The 16,394-nt window shown below is 39.0% G+C and overlaps 1 protein-coding gene across 2 annotated transcripts in view; it reads left to right on the top strand.

The window, feature by feature from the left end:
- Positions 1-5,408: 5,408 nt before the first annotated feature.
- RNF13 (ring finger protein 13) overlaps positions 5,409-16,394 on the top strand; it is a 156,741-nt gene continuing 145,755 nt past the window's right edge. Inside the window, exon 1 of one of the 2 annotated variants that reach the window (XM_042955404.1) lies at positions 5,409-5,559. The gene's annotated coding sequence lies outside the window, so the exon portion shown is untranslated. Of the gene's footprint in view, positions 5,560-6,024; positions 6,181-16,394 lie in introns of those variants that run through there. The other variant, XM_042955403.1, reaches the window with a different exon arrangement.

Raw genomic sequence — 16,394 nt, 5'->3', positions numbered from 1 at the left:
TTGAACTAAAAGCAGAGTGATAAAAAATGGCTGGAGTAGTACGGCCAGGATGAGAATGTTAATTCTACGGGACAATTAGAGCTACTGGTTATTGATCTTTACGAGAGCGTACTTCAGGCATCCTTTTAATCCTGTGAGTATCCCCATAGCCTTTAAATAAATTGCCTTTTTAAAGTTAAATTGACCAGAGTTGGCTCCTGTGGTTTTCAATGTAGGAATCCTCATTCTTTAAATCTCATCTCATGTTGTCTTTTCAGAGACGTTTCTTTGACAGTCTTGTACAGTGTGGGTCCCTCCTTTAATTCTCAAATGTTTTTTTCTGAATATATCAAGGTAATCTTATAGCTTTTTACTTTTAATATATTAATGTGGTGAATCTTGTTAATAAATTTTATAATGTTATCTTCAGGAATAAATACTATTTTGTCATCGTTTTTTGTTTGTTTGTTTGTTTGTTTTAAAGCTTTGCTAGTTTTAGTTTACCACTGTTTTATTTGGGATTTTTTCGTATGAATTCAAAGTGAGATTGGCCTATTATTTTTCTTGTACTGTCTTTGTTCAGTTTTGATATCAAGGTTATATTATCCTCATGGAATTAATTGAATAGCTTTCCCTTTTTTTTTTTTTTTTTTTTTTTTTTTTTTTTTTTTTTTTTAACGTTTTATTTATTTTTGAGACAGAGAGAGACACAGCATGAACTGGGGAGGGGCAGAGAGAGAGGGAGACACAGAATCGGAAGCAGGCTCCAGGCTCTGAGCCATCAGCCCAGAGCCCGACGCGGGGCTCGAACTCACTGAACGTGAGATCGTGACCTGAGCTGAAGTCGGAAGCCCAACCGACTGAGCCACCCAGGCGCCCCAAATAGCTTTCCCTTTTGATTCTATGAAACTGCGTGAAAATTTTATTACCTATTTTTTGAAGGTATGGTAAACTCATCTTTAAAACTTTCTGGAGTTGATTTTTATGGGAGAGGGCTGTAGATTTTTTTTAACAGTTTCAGTTTTCTTAGTCTTCTTTGGTTTTCTACATCTCATGTGTTTCAGAAGTTAAAGCTTTTTTCTAGAAATTGTCCATTATTTTTTCATATTTATTATTCTAAAGTTCTTTATAGTATTCTCTTAAAGTTTGAAAAATTACCAACTCTGTCTATAGTTGGAACCTAATATTATATTCTAGTCATAAAACATGGGTTATAGGCCACTGATTCTTTGATATTTGTTGATATTTGCATTACAATAAGTATGCTGCTATTTGGGAAAAGATCCCATGTGTGCTTGAAAAGAATATTTATAGGGCTCTCTGTATGTTTCACATGTTGTCTAAATATTCATCATTTACTTAAAATGCTGTACAAAATTCTATTCTGATTATGGATTTGCCAACCTGTCCTTCTAAGTTTGTCAATTCTTGCTTTAAACATTTTGAGATGTTTCTAGATGCATATTGGTTCATAATGGTAATAACTTCTTTGCAAATTTTTCTTTTTGTCCTTATTATTAAATAGTTCTATTTATCCTGATAATAGTGCATTTGACTTTAGGCCTGTTTTTTTGCCTCTTGACAGTGATACAGCTGTATCAACTTTCTTTTGCTTGATAATGGCTTTGCATATCTTCCCCTTCCTTTTATTATCAACCCTTTGGTGTCCTTTAAGTTTTAGTTACTATATCTTGTTAAAAAAGAATATAGCTGACAATCTGTCTTTTAACTGAGAAGTTTGCCCCATTTACCTCTTTAAAAATTTTTTTCTTTAAGTTTATTATTTATTTTGAGAGACAGAGAGAGCGATAGGGGGAAGGGCAAAGAGAGAGGGAAAGAGAGAGAATTCCCAAGCAGGTTCCACACCATCAGAGCGGAGCCCGATAAGGGGCTTGAACCCACGGATCTCGAGACTGTGACCTGAGTGGAAAACGAGAGTCAGACACTTAGCCAACTGAGTCACCCAGGTGCTGCCTCCCCTGCCTCCCCATTTACCTCTTTTAGAGGGTGATTAATGTATTTCTTGTGCCTTGGGTTGTATTGCCCATTTATAATACCTACAATATACTCCTTTCCCACCTCACCTTTCCTGCCAGTGGAGTAATTACGTATGCTTTATTCCCTTTTGACATCTACTGGTTTGAAAATTATACTCAATTTCTTGGCTTTCCATATGTTCTTGCATCTTACCCTTTTCTTTTGGGTTCAGTTTTTGACTTCTTGAAGACATCCTTTAGAAGTTCTATCAATAAAAGTCTCTTAGAAGTAAATGCTGTTTTTCCTCTGAAAATGCCTTTACTTTGCCCTCACATTTAAATGATGCAATCAGCATACAATTCTAGGTTGACAATTGTAATTATTTTATTTAAGTATTTGAAGATATTATTTCATTGACTTCCAGGGTTTTTGTTGTTGTTGTTGTTGTTGTTGCTATTGAGAAAGTCAGCTGCCATCCTTTGTTGTTGTTGTTGTTTTGTTGTTATTTCAGAACTGCTGTTTTTCTTTTATCTTCTTTAAATTTCACTACAACGTACCTGCATGTGAATTTATTTTGTTTCTTTTGTGTGTGTGTGTGTGTGTGTGTGTGTGTGTGTGTGTGTGTGTTTCTTTAGGGTATAGTCCCTGGGTTGGAATTGCTGTGTCATAGAAAATGTTCTTTTTCAGCCTTTCCAGATAATGCCAAATTGTTTCCCAAAATGACTGTCTCAAAGCACACTCCTGAGTTCTTCCATCTTTATTAACTTTATATCACATAAATTTTTGCTTGCTTATTTTGTAATAACTTTGTTAGCAAATAGAGGAAGACTGCTTCTCAGTGTCCCAAATAAGAAAGGAAAAGTTGAAATTGTATGTCATTCATCTTAGGTAAAGAGAGAGAGAGAGAGGGAGGGAGAGAGGCAGGCAACTCACCCCAAGGGAAACAACCACCAGATCATTTATAAGGCATTTAACTTGATGTTTATTTATTTTTGAGAGAGACAAAGCATGAGTGGGAGAAGGGCAGAGAGAGAGAGAGGGAGACACAGAATCCAAAGCAGGCTCCAGGCTCTGAGCTGTCAGCACAAAGCCTGACGCGGGGCTCGAACACACGAACCGTGAGATCATGACCTGAGCCGAAGTTGGACGCCCAACCTACCGAGCCACCCAGACACCCCAAGAAGGCATCTAACTTGAAACAGACTTTTTTTTTTTTGGTCTGACCTTTTTCAATTCCCTTGAAAATAAGTAAAATAAGCATTGTTGAAAAACCTTTCTGACTGATACTTGTCTTTTCGTGTTCTGAACTTTTCACTATATATCTTACAAGATGAACTTATTCATTAGTTTGGAATCTGATAAAGATTTGGGAATCTTAAAAAAAAAAAAAAAAAAAGAATTGGGAGTCTTTTCTAAATGTTGGCCCAAAACTCCCTAGAACAATTTTAGTTACGTTTTGTACTTTTTCAAATGTGCCTACTCCTACATATATGAACTCCTATGGGTTTTTTATGGATTCCATTCCTTATCACAGTAATAATTTTATTTTCTTTTCAAAATGAAAATAGGTTTTATTCTGATTGTAAAATTACCATTTATTTTCTGACTGTAAATATAATAAGGTTGAGAATCATCTTAACGTTTCTAGTTGATATCAGCGCTTAAAGACACTGCCTGCATTCTTTGCACTAGAGAGAACTACTTCTAAGCCATTTTAGACAATTAGGCATTTGGGTATCTTGTCTTTTTAGTTGTTGTTGCAGTCTTATAATATTTTGGAGGTAGGAAATACTACAATTTCACATGCTATCTATTTCTACTTTTAGGAGGATGTAAAAAAAAACAAACTGTGAGATACGAAGTCCTAAAAGCTAATTTTCCTTTATTTGTTTTTTAATATACAGAGATAATTAGTAACTATTAGTATCATGTGCCATATTAACACTTCATGTTCTTGAAAACTATGTAACTAAGATATCTATCCATCTTGCTGTCTAACCTACTTTTAAACAAATTGGTACGTTTTCCCAGTCTATTTTCTTCCAATTTATCTTCAGTCAGCACAATGGGGAGAATAATTGCTTCTGCAGACAATAACTGCATAATTCTGCATAAATGCAGTACGGCTCGCACATTACGTTGTTCATAACTAGAAGAACTATACCTGTTGTGATCTGAAGAGGAGAATAAAGTCAGATTAAAATGTTCTATACTAAAGGTGCTTTTATTTAAGAAATAAAGCTATTTTTTTTTAACATGTAAAATGTGGACAATATTATTTTTTGCTTTTTTTGATGTCGTTCAAGAACTCTGATTTAACATAAAACCAATTTGAGATAATTTAATAAAATGCTTATAGATATTGTGGCTATGTTTGCATTTATTACACTAGCCTTTATGTAATATTTCCAATTCTGATTTTCTGTTTGTTCCCCCCTCCCTTTCCTTCCCAATTCTGATTTTTATTTATGACTTTCTTTAAAATAAAATATATATTTTTTAATGTTTATTCATTCCTGAGGGACAGAGCACAGGAAGGGGAGGGACAGAGAGAGAGATACAGAATCAGAAGCAGGCTCCAGGCTCTGTGCTGACAGCCGGTGGTCTGAACCCACAAACCAGTGAGATCGTGACCTGAGCCTAAGTCAGACATTCAACCAACTGAGCCACCCACGTGCCCCTTTATTTATGACTTTCTTAGAGGTAGATCTGTGTATTAAGTATTGAATGTCTTCATAACTAATGAAAATCAAAGAATGTATAGAATATGTAGCCATAATACATAAGAGAGCAAAGTACCTTTGATGGCCGTTGTTGAATTCTATTTTAAAATTTTTTTGTGTTTAAATTTTGAGTACATAATATTCACAAGGTTCAAAATTCAAAAGGCATACACAGTAGGGAAAGTTTTCCTCCCATTCTTTTGTGCCAGCCACGCAGGTATCCCGAGGGCAATCAAGGTTACAAGTTACAACAGTGGTGTTCTACAGGTGGTTCTTTTGGTGATAACCCCCTTTAGTCCCTCCTTTGTTGAAAAGATGAGGTTGAAGAATGTGAAGCCTGTAATGGATTTTTAAAGGGACATTATTTTGAAGCAGAAGCAGGACCAGAATTTAGGTTTCCTGGCATTCTTTGCCGTAAGCACAGTGCCTCTTTAAAGTTGCTAGTTGGTGACTGGTTAATCAGTGAGGATGTTCCAATCCAGGTAATTTAAATTTCAAAGCAGCTTGGTTTAAGATTGGGATACTCGGGTCCGAAGGTTAATCAGAAGGGCGGTAGGAAGAGTTTTTTTGTTTTGTTTTGTTTTTGGCTCGCCAAAAGGAGGCTCGGGTTTTAAAAGGCTGACCTAGGGCTTAATCACACGGTTTGACTTTTGCTGAGTCCCGGGGATGGCGCGTGTCAGGCCCGGAGTGCTGACGTCAGCACGGCTCCGAGCCAGGCGTCCGGGTACTCGCTTTCAGCCTTCAGTCTGCTCGCATCTCTAACAACGCGACCCGGACTCTTATCTAAGGCGTTGGTGGGACCTGATCCCATCCATCGGATCTCAGCCTGGACTCCATGCAGTGGGGATGAGATTTCGTCCTCGCCCCTTCAGCCAGTCGGGTGAGTGTGGTGCAGGGAAGAGACTTAACAGTGCCAGAGCCAGCCCCGCCCAGGGGCAGCCCGCCAGCTGGGTCTCGGGCTGCTTCGTCCCAAAGCCAGAGCGGACCAAGCCGGCTGGCCCTGGCCGCTCCGTATGGTCCCCTGCTGACCCCACAGCCTCCACGCCTGGGGACGAACAGTGGGTGGTAGGCTTTCACAGCCAATCCCCTCCGCCAGCCTGCCCCTTCCCCTGCCAAAAAGCGGATCCTTCAGCTGCGCTGCAGAAGCCCCCCCCCCCCCCCCCTTCCCTTCCTTTCCCGGGAAGACCGATCACGCGGCCAAGACGCCACTCCACGAACTGGGCTTTTCTCCCTGCCAGCTGGAGCAAGCAGCGAGACGCTGTGTGAGAGTGGGAAGGGCCTTAGCAAACAGCTCTGTGGCCCAATGGTTTTTCTTCGTCTTCGCGTGCCGGCCAATGAGGCCCGCGAGGCGGGACTTCCGTCTAGCCTTGGTGTTGTCGTCCCCACTTCGATTCCGGCTGTGGGGGTCGGTGCGGATATTCAGTCATGAAGTCAGGGTAGGGACTTCTCCCGCAGCGACGCGGTGGGCGAGCCTATTTGTGTTGCGGGGCCAGGCTTCCAGGTAAGAGCCTCTCTGGCCTCTCGGCGGCCGGGCAGGGGATTGATTCCTTTGGGGCCTGGCGGGGGGAACACACCCCCTCACCGGCCCTCAGTGGCGGCCCGGCTGCTGAGGTCTTTGCTGCTCCTCCCCAGGCTGGGTGCGGAGGAAATAGGCTTTTTGCAAAAGGTAAAACAAAAACAAAAACAAAAACCCTCTGCCCTCTGACGGCAGATTCCCGCTCTCCCCCACCCCCACCCTTTGAATTTGTGTATAAAGTTGTTGTATTATCTGTTTGGCTTCTCACATTCCCATCCTGCGGTGGCAGGAGCCTGGGAAGATGTTTGGAAGGCTTCTCTTGGTCAGTCACCTGCCTCAAAGTCCCCGGGAGATATCGCTTGACTACAGTTGCGGGGACTATGTAGTCTTTGAAAAAAGGAGGGCAGTCACCTCCCTTCTTTGTAACCTTCCTCCACCCCCGACTGGAAGCTCAGATTGAAGGTGGAACGCGACTCTACTAGGGACAGATTCCATGTCCCAGTCCTCTTAAAGCCAGCAGCTCTACCAGGGTACTTACGGAGTTGACCTGCACTGATGTAAGAACTCTGTCCCAGTGAGGGAGTGGGCAGACACAAAAGCCAAGCTATCCCAGAAGCATTCAAGCAACTTAAGTGGCAGCCACTGAGTGTTCTCTGCTAGTTTTTGGTGAATTCCTTTATTTTGTCCTAATCTGGCAGGAGTAAATTTCCAAAATTATTGTTTCATCCTCCGTTTCAGCACCGTGGGCAGCTGCTCAGGTTCGTTTCTGTTGCCCCAAACTTGCCCTGAGTGTGAAATGTTCCTCAGTGATGCAGCAGGAACAGTGAAAACTAACGCATTCCTTTCAACAATGATCTGTTGTTCTCCAAGGAGAACATCTGCAGTTTTTGATACAATATAAATAACTAAGATGGGTGTGCCTCCAAAGGGTTGTAGTAGAGAAATAGATCAATTCAAGATTTAAAGGGCTTTCAAGGGTTTTATCTTTTTAAGGACAGCTTTTAATGGGTTGGGAAGATTAGTTCCATTTCAGAGAAACAAAACTAGACTTGTTGTAGCAGTTAAAAGGAATTTTAAACGGGAGGTAAAAAGTGTAGTGCAGGGGCGCCTGGGTGACTCAGTCCTTGAGCATCTGACTTCTGCCCAGGTCATGATCTCATGGTTGGTAGGTTCCGTGCCCCACATAGGGCTTTTGCGCTGACATCCGAGAGCCTCCTGCTTCGGATTCTCTGTCTCCCTCTCATTCTGCCTCTCCCCTATTCACCGCACCCCCCTCAGTAAACATTAAAAAAAATTTTTTTTTTTTTTTTATTGTAGTGCAGTGTTGTAGTTTGGGGCCCATGGAGACTTATTAATGGGTTTCAATTAATGGGAATCAATTTAGCACATTGACATTAACATTAGAAAGAGAAAAAATATCAGAGGACATTCTATGGAGTGAGACTATTCTTTTGAAGCTTTTGTTTCAGTTTTTTAATAAAATGTGTGTATATGAAGAGAGTGATGCAAATGTATACCATGTCATTGTGGATTATGGAAAACACTGGATCCCAAATATGGTTGGGTCCAGCTTTCAGCTCTGCTTCTTGCTGATTCTGTGACTTTACCTGTGAGTAAGGGAAGAATTGTAGGAATTTGTTGAAATAAAATGTCTGTTACACAGTTAAGCTTCAAAGTTTTTGGGGGTCTGTTTTTGTTTGCTTGTTTTGTCTTTGAAACGATTGGGTAGGAGCTCAGTTATTTCCATGTCAGGAATGACAAGTGTTTTATTAATATGTGTATTTTTAACTTTGTCTTTATCTGAAGCCAGCCAGCGTGGTATCACCATATGTAATAGTAAATCGTATGGACATAATCTTGGTTTGTGAGGTTTAATACTGAAGGGTTTGGAATAAGTTCTCATCTATCCTTGTTCAAAGTTCTTTCTCTCAAGCATTTTGGAGGGGCTTACACTGTTAATAGCATTCAACACCCTTCCTTGATATTTTTCTGCATTCCAGGGTAACATACTTATCAGAAGCTTTTCAGGCACTCATTTTAGCAAAGTTAAGGTAGGACTAAGGGTATGATAAGTTTATATCTTTGAATTAAAATATTTTATGCCTTACAGTTCTTGCCATAAAGATGTATAAAATGAAATGGCCTGGTCAGATATCATGGTATACTTGCTTCATGTTACTATGACCTAGAAATAATTGGTGTGTAAATAAAAAGTGTCATTTTGGACATTTTAAAACCTGGGAGTTAGCAACATATAGCAGAAGACAAATAAGTTTGAGTCTCAATAATGGTTTTGTGCCATTTGACATATTACTACCATGTGGCATTGCATATGGTAGTTTCATGTGGCCTAAAAAAGGGAAGAAGGTTAGGAAGCATTGTTAGTTTCCCCAAAAGAGGAAACAGAACTAATAGACAAATGAATCTCTTTTAATAAAGCATGGCAGTTTAATCATTGTTTAAAGATTCCTGTGTTGTGCAAATATTTATTGAGCAATAATAAAATATATTGTTGGGGCACGTGGGTGGCTCAGTCGGTAATAGTCTGACTTCAGCTCAGGTCATGATCTCACTGTTCGTGAGTTCGAGCCTTGCATCGGGCTCTTTGCTGATAGCCTGGAGCCTGCTTCAGATTCTGTGTCTCCCTCTCTCTTTCCTCCTCCCCCACTCATTCTCTGTCTCTCTCTCAAAAATAAATAAACATTTAAAAAAATTTAAAAAAATATATTGTTAAGCTTATACAGCTTTTAAAATTTTTTTTTTTTTTTTTTTAACATTTATTTACTATTGAGAGACACAGAGCATGAGCAGGGGAGGTACTAAAAGATGGAGGGACTCAGAATCTGAAACAGGCTCCAGGCTCTGAGCTGTCAGCACAGAGCCTGACGCAGGGCTCAAACTCACAAACTGCGATATCATGACCTGAGCCGAAGTCGGACCCTTAACCGACTGAGCCACCCAGGAGCCCAAGCTTTATACAGCTTTTGCCCAAAAGTTGATTTGGGAACAATAAGAACATATAATTGGTATTGTCAGTTCACATATTATAGCCTATAAATAAAATAACAACACTAATAACAGTTAACATTGATTTTTTTACTATGGGCCAAATACAATTCTAAGCACTTTACATTATGTCATGTAATTCTGTTACTGATGTGGTAAGTAGTACAATTATTCCTTTTTTATAGATGGGGAAATAAAGACCTTACAAGTACATAACTTCCTGAGTTCATACAGATTGCTAGTGGAGTAACTGCGATTTGAACCTAGGCATCCTGACTATCAAGCTTGTCCATCTTGTGCCATGTTTTATTGAAAAATACAAAATACTATGAGGTTATTTTGGATTCTTGCTTGTTTAGATTGGGTAAGCTCCTTTGGCCCTCCATTTCCTCAATTCCTTCCTCAAAAATATACTCTTAAGCCATTATGTTTTTGTGGGGATTAAGATCATTTGTAAAACACTGAACAGAATGTGTTCAATGAATGATACGTGCCTCAGCCTTTTTCCTTTCATGTTGAGGATGTGATCATTTGAAAGGTTATTAGCAGTTGGAGGAGGATGGGAGAGGAAAGAGTTCTTCATAAGGATGCTACCCAAGCAAATAAATAGAGGTAGGAAAGCAGAGAACATTTGCTGAGGTTGTATGTTTAAGGTATAGGCTGGTAAAGGTAGATCGATGCAAAGTATGGAGATCTTTAAATGCCAGATAAAGATTTTGTACACTATTCTTAGTTGAGAAGAAGCCCTCTTTATGGATATGAAAATGGAGCAGAAATACAGTGAAGGAGCTTAAGCCTGGAGGTAGGAATACCTGGAGTTTAATTAGAGTAGTTGAGACAAGAAAAGGTGATGGTGGGATTATAATGAAGGGTATAGATTTGAGAAATGTTGACATCAACATTGGGAACTGACCTGAGTATGGGCCTAAGATAGTGATGTTATTAAAAAAAAAAAAAAAAAGATATCATGATGAAGAACAAGTCCTGGTAGAAGCAAATGTTGGAGGAGAATTAATTAATTAATCAATTAATTGAGAGAGCATGCGCGCATTCAGGGGAAGGGCGGAGAGAGAATCCCAAGCAAGCTGCACACTGTCATTGTGAGCCCTACTGATGCAGGGCTTAATCTCATAAACTGTAGATCATGACCTGAGCGGAAATCAAGAGTCAGATGCTTAACTGAGCCACACAGGTGCCCCTAGGAGGAGAATTTATGATAGGGATTTTAATTTTGATACTGAGGAGTTGTTCAAATGTTTGGAAATGTAAAGTGGGAGCTGGGAGCTCTGTGTATTCCATAAAAAGAGAAAATGCCAATTTTTCACACTGTGAGGAGATGGTCTAAGGCAGTCATCCTCCTGTGGGTCAGAATTTTATAGGAGTGATGTGACTCCTGAAGGTCCTTAGAAATGCAGATTTCTCACTTGATAGAGATGTACCCACTATTTCTCCCTGTAATATATTTTGTGTCCTGGGAGGAAGGGAGGGAAAGTAGTAGAGAGGGAAAATTTTGGAAACCTAGCGGTGCTCATATTTATTATTTCAGAAGAGAACCAGTAAATTTGGAGGCTTGGGATTCTCACAGCAAGAACTTGGAAAGATGCTATGATTTTTATATAGTACCAGGCATTTATACACACACATGTTGAGCATTGAATTGTTGTAACGTCTCCAGATTTGTTATTTTTGCCCTCTTGTCTTTGTTACCCTGAATTATTAATAGCAAAACCTTTACAATCAGAGAGCCTGTGTGCTTATTATGGGGACAGCAAAGAAGAGGGGACCCAGAGAGATTGTATTTATAGCCAGGAATGTGGGAGAAGAGTCTCAAAGGATAACAGGAGAAGGCTGCATGATGTGGTAGGAAGAATAGAGATTCTGTGAACGAATCTAACTTTCTGCTAACCATTCTCTGGCTTCAGTTTTTCATTCTGTAAAATGATGAGAATGATAATCCCAATTCTGAGCTGCTACAGGAAAGAAGGAAAACATCTGGAGACCTTTTATACTTGAAAAAGGGCTCAGGTCTAAGTAGTAGAAGGGCTTAGAGGTTTCTTGGCAGATTTACTAGGGTTTGATGCAGTTGGGTAGGGCATGATGTTAAACAGTATAGTTTATCCATCTGTGAACTAATTTTAGTTCTGTTTAATATAAGGTCTGAGTAATTGGCCAATCAAATAAAAAATTGGAGGTTAGGCACACACATTAGGGTAAGGAAAGGTTTACATGTTTTGTCACATCATTACTGGAAATAGTACTTCCATCCTACTATTTGGATCCTAATACTTATAGCATTCATGCAGTCAACAAATATTTAAGTACCTTTGATGGAAGGCCCTGTTCTAGGCACTCAGAGTGTATCAGTGAACCAAAGAGACAAATCTTTGGCTCTCATGGACCTTATCTTCTAGAGGGAGAAATAATGTATATTTTAATAATGAAAAGTAATTAGATATTTTTTTAAAATGTTTATTTATTTTTGAAGGAGAGAGACAGAGCATCAGCAGGGGAAGAGCAGAGAGAGAGAGGGAAACACAGAATCCAAAGCAGGCTCCAGCTCTGAGCTGTCAGCACAGAGCCCGACGTGGGGCTCGAACTCACAAACTGTGACGTAATGACCTGAGCCGAAGTCGGACGCTTAACCAACTGAGCCACCCAGGCACCCCAATTAGATCTTTCTTATACTATGTATGTATAAGGTCATAATTTTAAAAAGATAATAAGAGTACGATACCAGATTGTAACTAATATTGTAGAGCACTTTGAAATAAGGGACTATGTTATTCTTACTCATGTGTGTCTACCCATTTCCTCGTCTTCCCAGTGGAATGACTTTGATGTATTTATACTCAGCAAATGTAGGTATTCATTAAACATCCATGATAGGGAGAAGGAAATATGTTAAAGGGAACAAATCTTAAAGATAAAGGAATCAGTTAAATGTAGTAAGTATTAAGGATCCAAGTACTCATTAGATTGAGGATTGGGAAAAAATGAAGGATGTTGTAAATTGCATTGCCTACTTGTCTATGAGGCTGAAATGGAAATAAAGTTATATTGGAGCTGAAAGCATCAACATTAAGGGAATCTGGGTGGACCCAACTTGCCCACTAATTAGTTGGGTGACTGTATTACTGCACCTCTCAGTTCATTTCCTCATTTATAAAATGATGTTGGAACTTTTTTAGTCAAAGAATTTCTACTTTTAAGACTTAAAAAATGTCGATTGTAGTAATGTTTCATTTTACTAATGCAGATAAAAGAGCTTCCATTGGATGGTAGTCAGACTAAATTTATACTCTTAATTAATGAGGTAGATATTTAAAAAATATGTCTACAAAATTAATGTTATCTATTTGATGTTAGTTACTAATAAGACTGCATTATAATTTTAAAAAATGAAGCCAAACAAAACCTAATGTATAGTTTTACTTTTTGCCATTATGTAGGAAAAAGAAGCCATAGTATTAAAAAAATTTTTTTTTAATGTTTATTTATTTTTGAGAGAGAGAGGGAGACAGAGCATGAGTGGGGGAGGGGCAGAGAGAGACGGAGACCCAGAATCTGAAGCAGACTCCAGGCTCTGAGCTATCAGCACAGAGTGCGACATGGGGCTAGACTCACAAACCTTGAGATCATGACCTGAGCCGAAGTCAGACGCTTAACTAACTGAGCCACTCAGATGCCCCAGAAGCCATAGTATTTTAGAACTACACTCCCCAACTCCTCTGGAATGGTCACAAACCATAGTATTTTAGACTCTAATAATGGATGTTAATAGTTATCCGTATTTCCGTACTTTAATTTTCTAACAGCCTTTGATTTTGTGCCAGGTGCTGAGTATACAAATGAGAAAAGGCTATAATCTCTAACTTCAAGGAGTTTAAAGAATAATGGGAGTGATGAACAATTTAGTTTTGCTACATTGTGGTGGCATAGAGAAGGCACATTACATAATGAGAGGCTGTGAGAAGAGAAAGTTCATCTGGTCAGAGAAGAAAGAAAGACTGAGGAAGAGTGAATGGCAAGGGACAAAGCTGGAGACGTTATGGAAAACTTTCTCTGCTAAGCTACAGTTTAGTTTTGGACTTTATTCTGAAAGTTGTTTAACCTGTTAACAAATTTTATGCAGGAAGTAATATGATTAGGCATTTGTATATCTACCTTTACATTCCTCTTAAGAGAATTGTACACAAGAAAGATATGTTATTTCAATGATATAGCCCTGCTTGAGGAAATCAGTCTTAACTCTGAGGACAAATGTTAATTTTGTGGTTTTAGGATATCAGAACTATGAAATATTTGAACATTAAGACATTTAAATGTTCATAACCACATTAAGTTGAAGAAACAACTGAAATTTTGGGATCGTCTACTTATTGAAGTAAGAGAACTGGTCAGTTATAAGAATTTGATTTAGAATCCGTTCTAAAGGGCTAGAAACTTGTTGAAGTTTGAATGAATATGACTCTAGTACAGGCTCAGTTTCTAATAATTGAGATATTCAGGTAAACTTTTATAGAGGAAATGAATTTCTAGGGAGAAACACCACGAGATGGATGAATATTTCTAAATCAAGTCATGAGAGAGAGAGTGGGAATTGAACTCTTACTTTGCTTAGATGTAAAATACCTCATTAAATGTTGAAGAGTACTTTATCTGCCTAGTTACTGTGCTTGAATTTACATGTTCGACTTTCAAAAAAGAACTGTGCTTGTAATTTACACATTTGTCCAACATTTATTATAAACATTAATTAAAATTTTTTTTTGAGGTGAAATTCATATAACCTAAAACTAACCATTTTAAAGTGCACGATTGAGTGACATTTCATACAGTTACATTGTTGTGCAACTACCACTTCTGTCTAGTTCCAAAACATTTTTATCACTCCAAAATGAAACCCTATACCCATTAAGCAGTTACTCCCCATTTACTGCTGCCCCAAACCCCTGGCAGCCACAAATATGCTTTCTGTTTCGCTAGGTTTAATAGATACCTCCTATTTATTATGGAAATCTCCTAGAAATGGAATCATATAACGTGTGACCTTTGTGTCTGGGCCTTTCACTTAGCATACTGTTTTCAAGGTTCTGCCTTGTTACAGCAACACTGGTGTGGGTGTCGCTACTTCTTTCCTTTTTACAGCTAAGTAATTGTATGTATATACCACACTTTAAAAAAAAAATTTTTTTTTAAATCATTTACTTCTGAGGGAGAGAGACAGACACAGACCGTGAGCAGGGAAGGGACAGAGACAGACGGAGACACAGAATTCAAAGCAGGCCCCAGGCTCTGAGCTGTGAGCACAAGGCCTGAGATCATGACCTGAGCTGAAGTCGGATGCTTAACCGACTGAGCCACCCAGGTGCCCCTGTAGATACCACACTTTATCCATTCATCTATTGATGGACACTTGAGTTCTTTCTACCCTTTGGCTATTGTGAGTATTGTTGCTGGCAACATTCATATATAAGGATTTGTTTTGAGTACCAGTTTTCATTTCTTTTGGGTATATGCCAGGAGTGGAATTGTTGGGTCATATGGTAGTCCTATGTTTAGCTTTTTGAGGACTCACCAAACTGTTTTTCACAGTGGCTGAACTATTTTATAACTCACTGGTAATGTATGAGGGTTCCAGTTTTTACATTGCCACATTTGTTCTTTCCATTTAAAAATTAATATTGTTGCCATCCTTGTGGGTATGAAGTGGCATCTTGCTATAGCTTAAAAAAAAATTTTTTTTTTAACATTTATTTATTTTTGAGAGACAGACTGTGAGCAGGGGAGGGACAGAGAGAGAGGGAGACACAGAATCTGAAGCAGGCTCCAGTCTCTGAACCGTCAGTATAGAGCCCGATGTGGGGCTCAAACTCAAAAACCGTGAGATCATGACCTGAGCCCAAGTCAGACGCTTAACTGACAGCCACCTAGGCGCCCCTCACTATGGTTTTGATTTGCATTTCCCTAATGGCGAATAACGTTGAACATCTTTTCATGTGCTTGTTGGCCCTTTGTATATCTTTGGGGAAATGTCTATTCAAGTTCTTTACCCATATTTTAACTGGGATGTTTGTCTTTTTATTATTGAGTTGTAAATGTTTTTATATATCCTAGATTCTAGACCCCTAGAAGATATGATTTAAAAGTATTCTCCCATTCTGTGGGTTGTCTTTTCACTTCCTGATAATGTCCTTTGATGCATAAAAATTTTTACTTTTGATGAAGCCCAGTTTTTTTTCTTGCTGTTGCCTTTTGATGTGCTAGCTAAGATTCCATTGCTGAATCTGAGGTCATGAAGACTTGCTCCTATGTTTTCTTATAAGAGCTTTATCATTTTAGTTCATATTTCATGGGTCACCGAACCATTTTGAGTTAATTTTCACCTATTATATCTTGAGTTTGGTGTACACTTGAAGGGACTATTGTTTTCCCTTTGAATGGTCATGGCACCTCTGTCAAAAACCACTTGGGCATAGATGTATGGGTTTGTTTTGGGGTCTTAATTCCATTGGTTGACATGTCTATCCTCAGGCCCATTCCACACCGTTTTGGTTACTGTAGCTTTACAGTAAGATTTTGAAATCAGGAAGTATGAGTCCTTTAGCGTTGTTCTCTTTTTCCCAGAATTATATTGACTACTGGGGACTTGTAATTCTGTTAGAATTGGAGGAATGACTTCCATTCCTGAATAAAAGGATATTGGAATTTTGACACGGAATGTATTGAGTCTGTGGTTTTTTTTTTTTTAAAGTTTAGTTATTTTGAAAGGGAGAGAGTGCAGGGGGAGGAGGGGCAGAGTGAGAGGGAGAGAGAGAATCCCAAACTGGCTGCACACTGTCAGTGCAGAGCCCGACGCAGGACTCGACCCTACACACTGAGATCTTGACCTGAGCTGAAACCAAGAGTCAGATGCTTAACTGACTGAGCCCCCCAGGCGCCCCTGAGTCTGCGGATTTCTTTTGGTAGTATTGCCATCTTAACAACATTAAGTCTTCTAATACATGGGGTATCTTTCCATTATTTAGGCCTTTGATTTTGTTCAGCAATGTTTTATAGTTTTTAGTGTACAAGTCTTTTACCTCCTTGATTAAATTTACTCCTGGGTATTTTATTCTTCTGGATACCTTTTATAGATGGAATTATTTCTTAATTTCATTTTGCAATTATTCATTGCTGCTGTGTGGAGACAT

Source organism: Panthera leo, chromosome C2 (genome assembly GCF_018350215.1).
Source record: "Panthera leo isolate Ple1 chromosome C2, P.leo_Ple1_pat1.1, whole genome shotgun sequence".
Classification (NCBI taxonomy): Eukaryota; Metazoa; Chordata; class Mammalia; order Carnivora; family Felidae; genus Panthera; species Panthera leo.
This window is presented reverse-complemented; position numbering and strand designations above follow the sequence as displayed.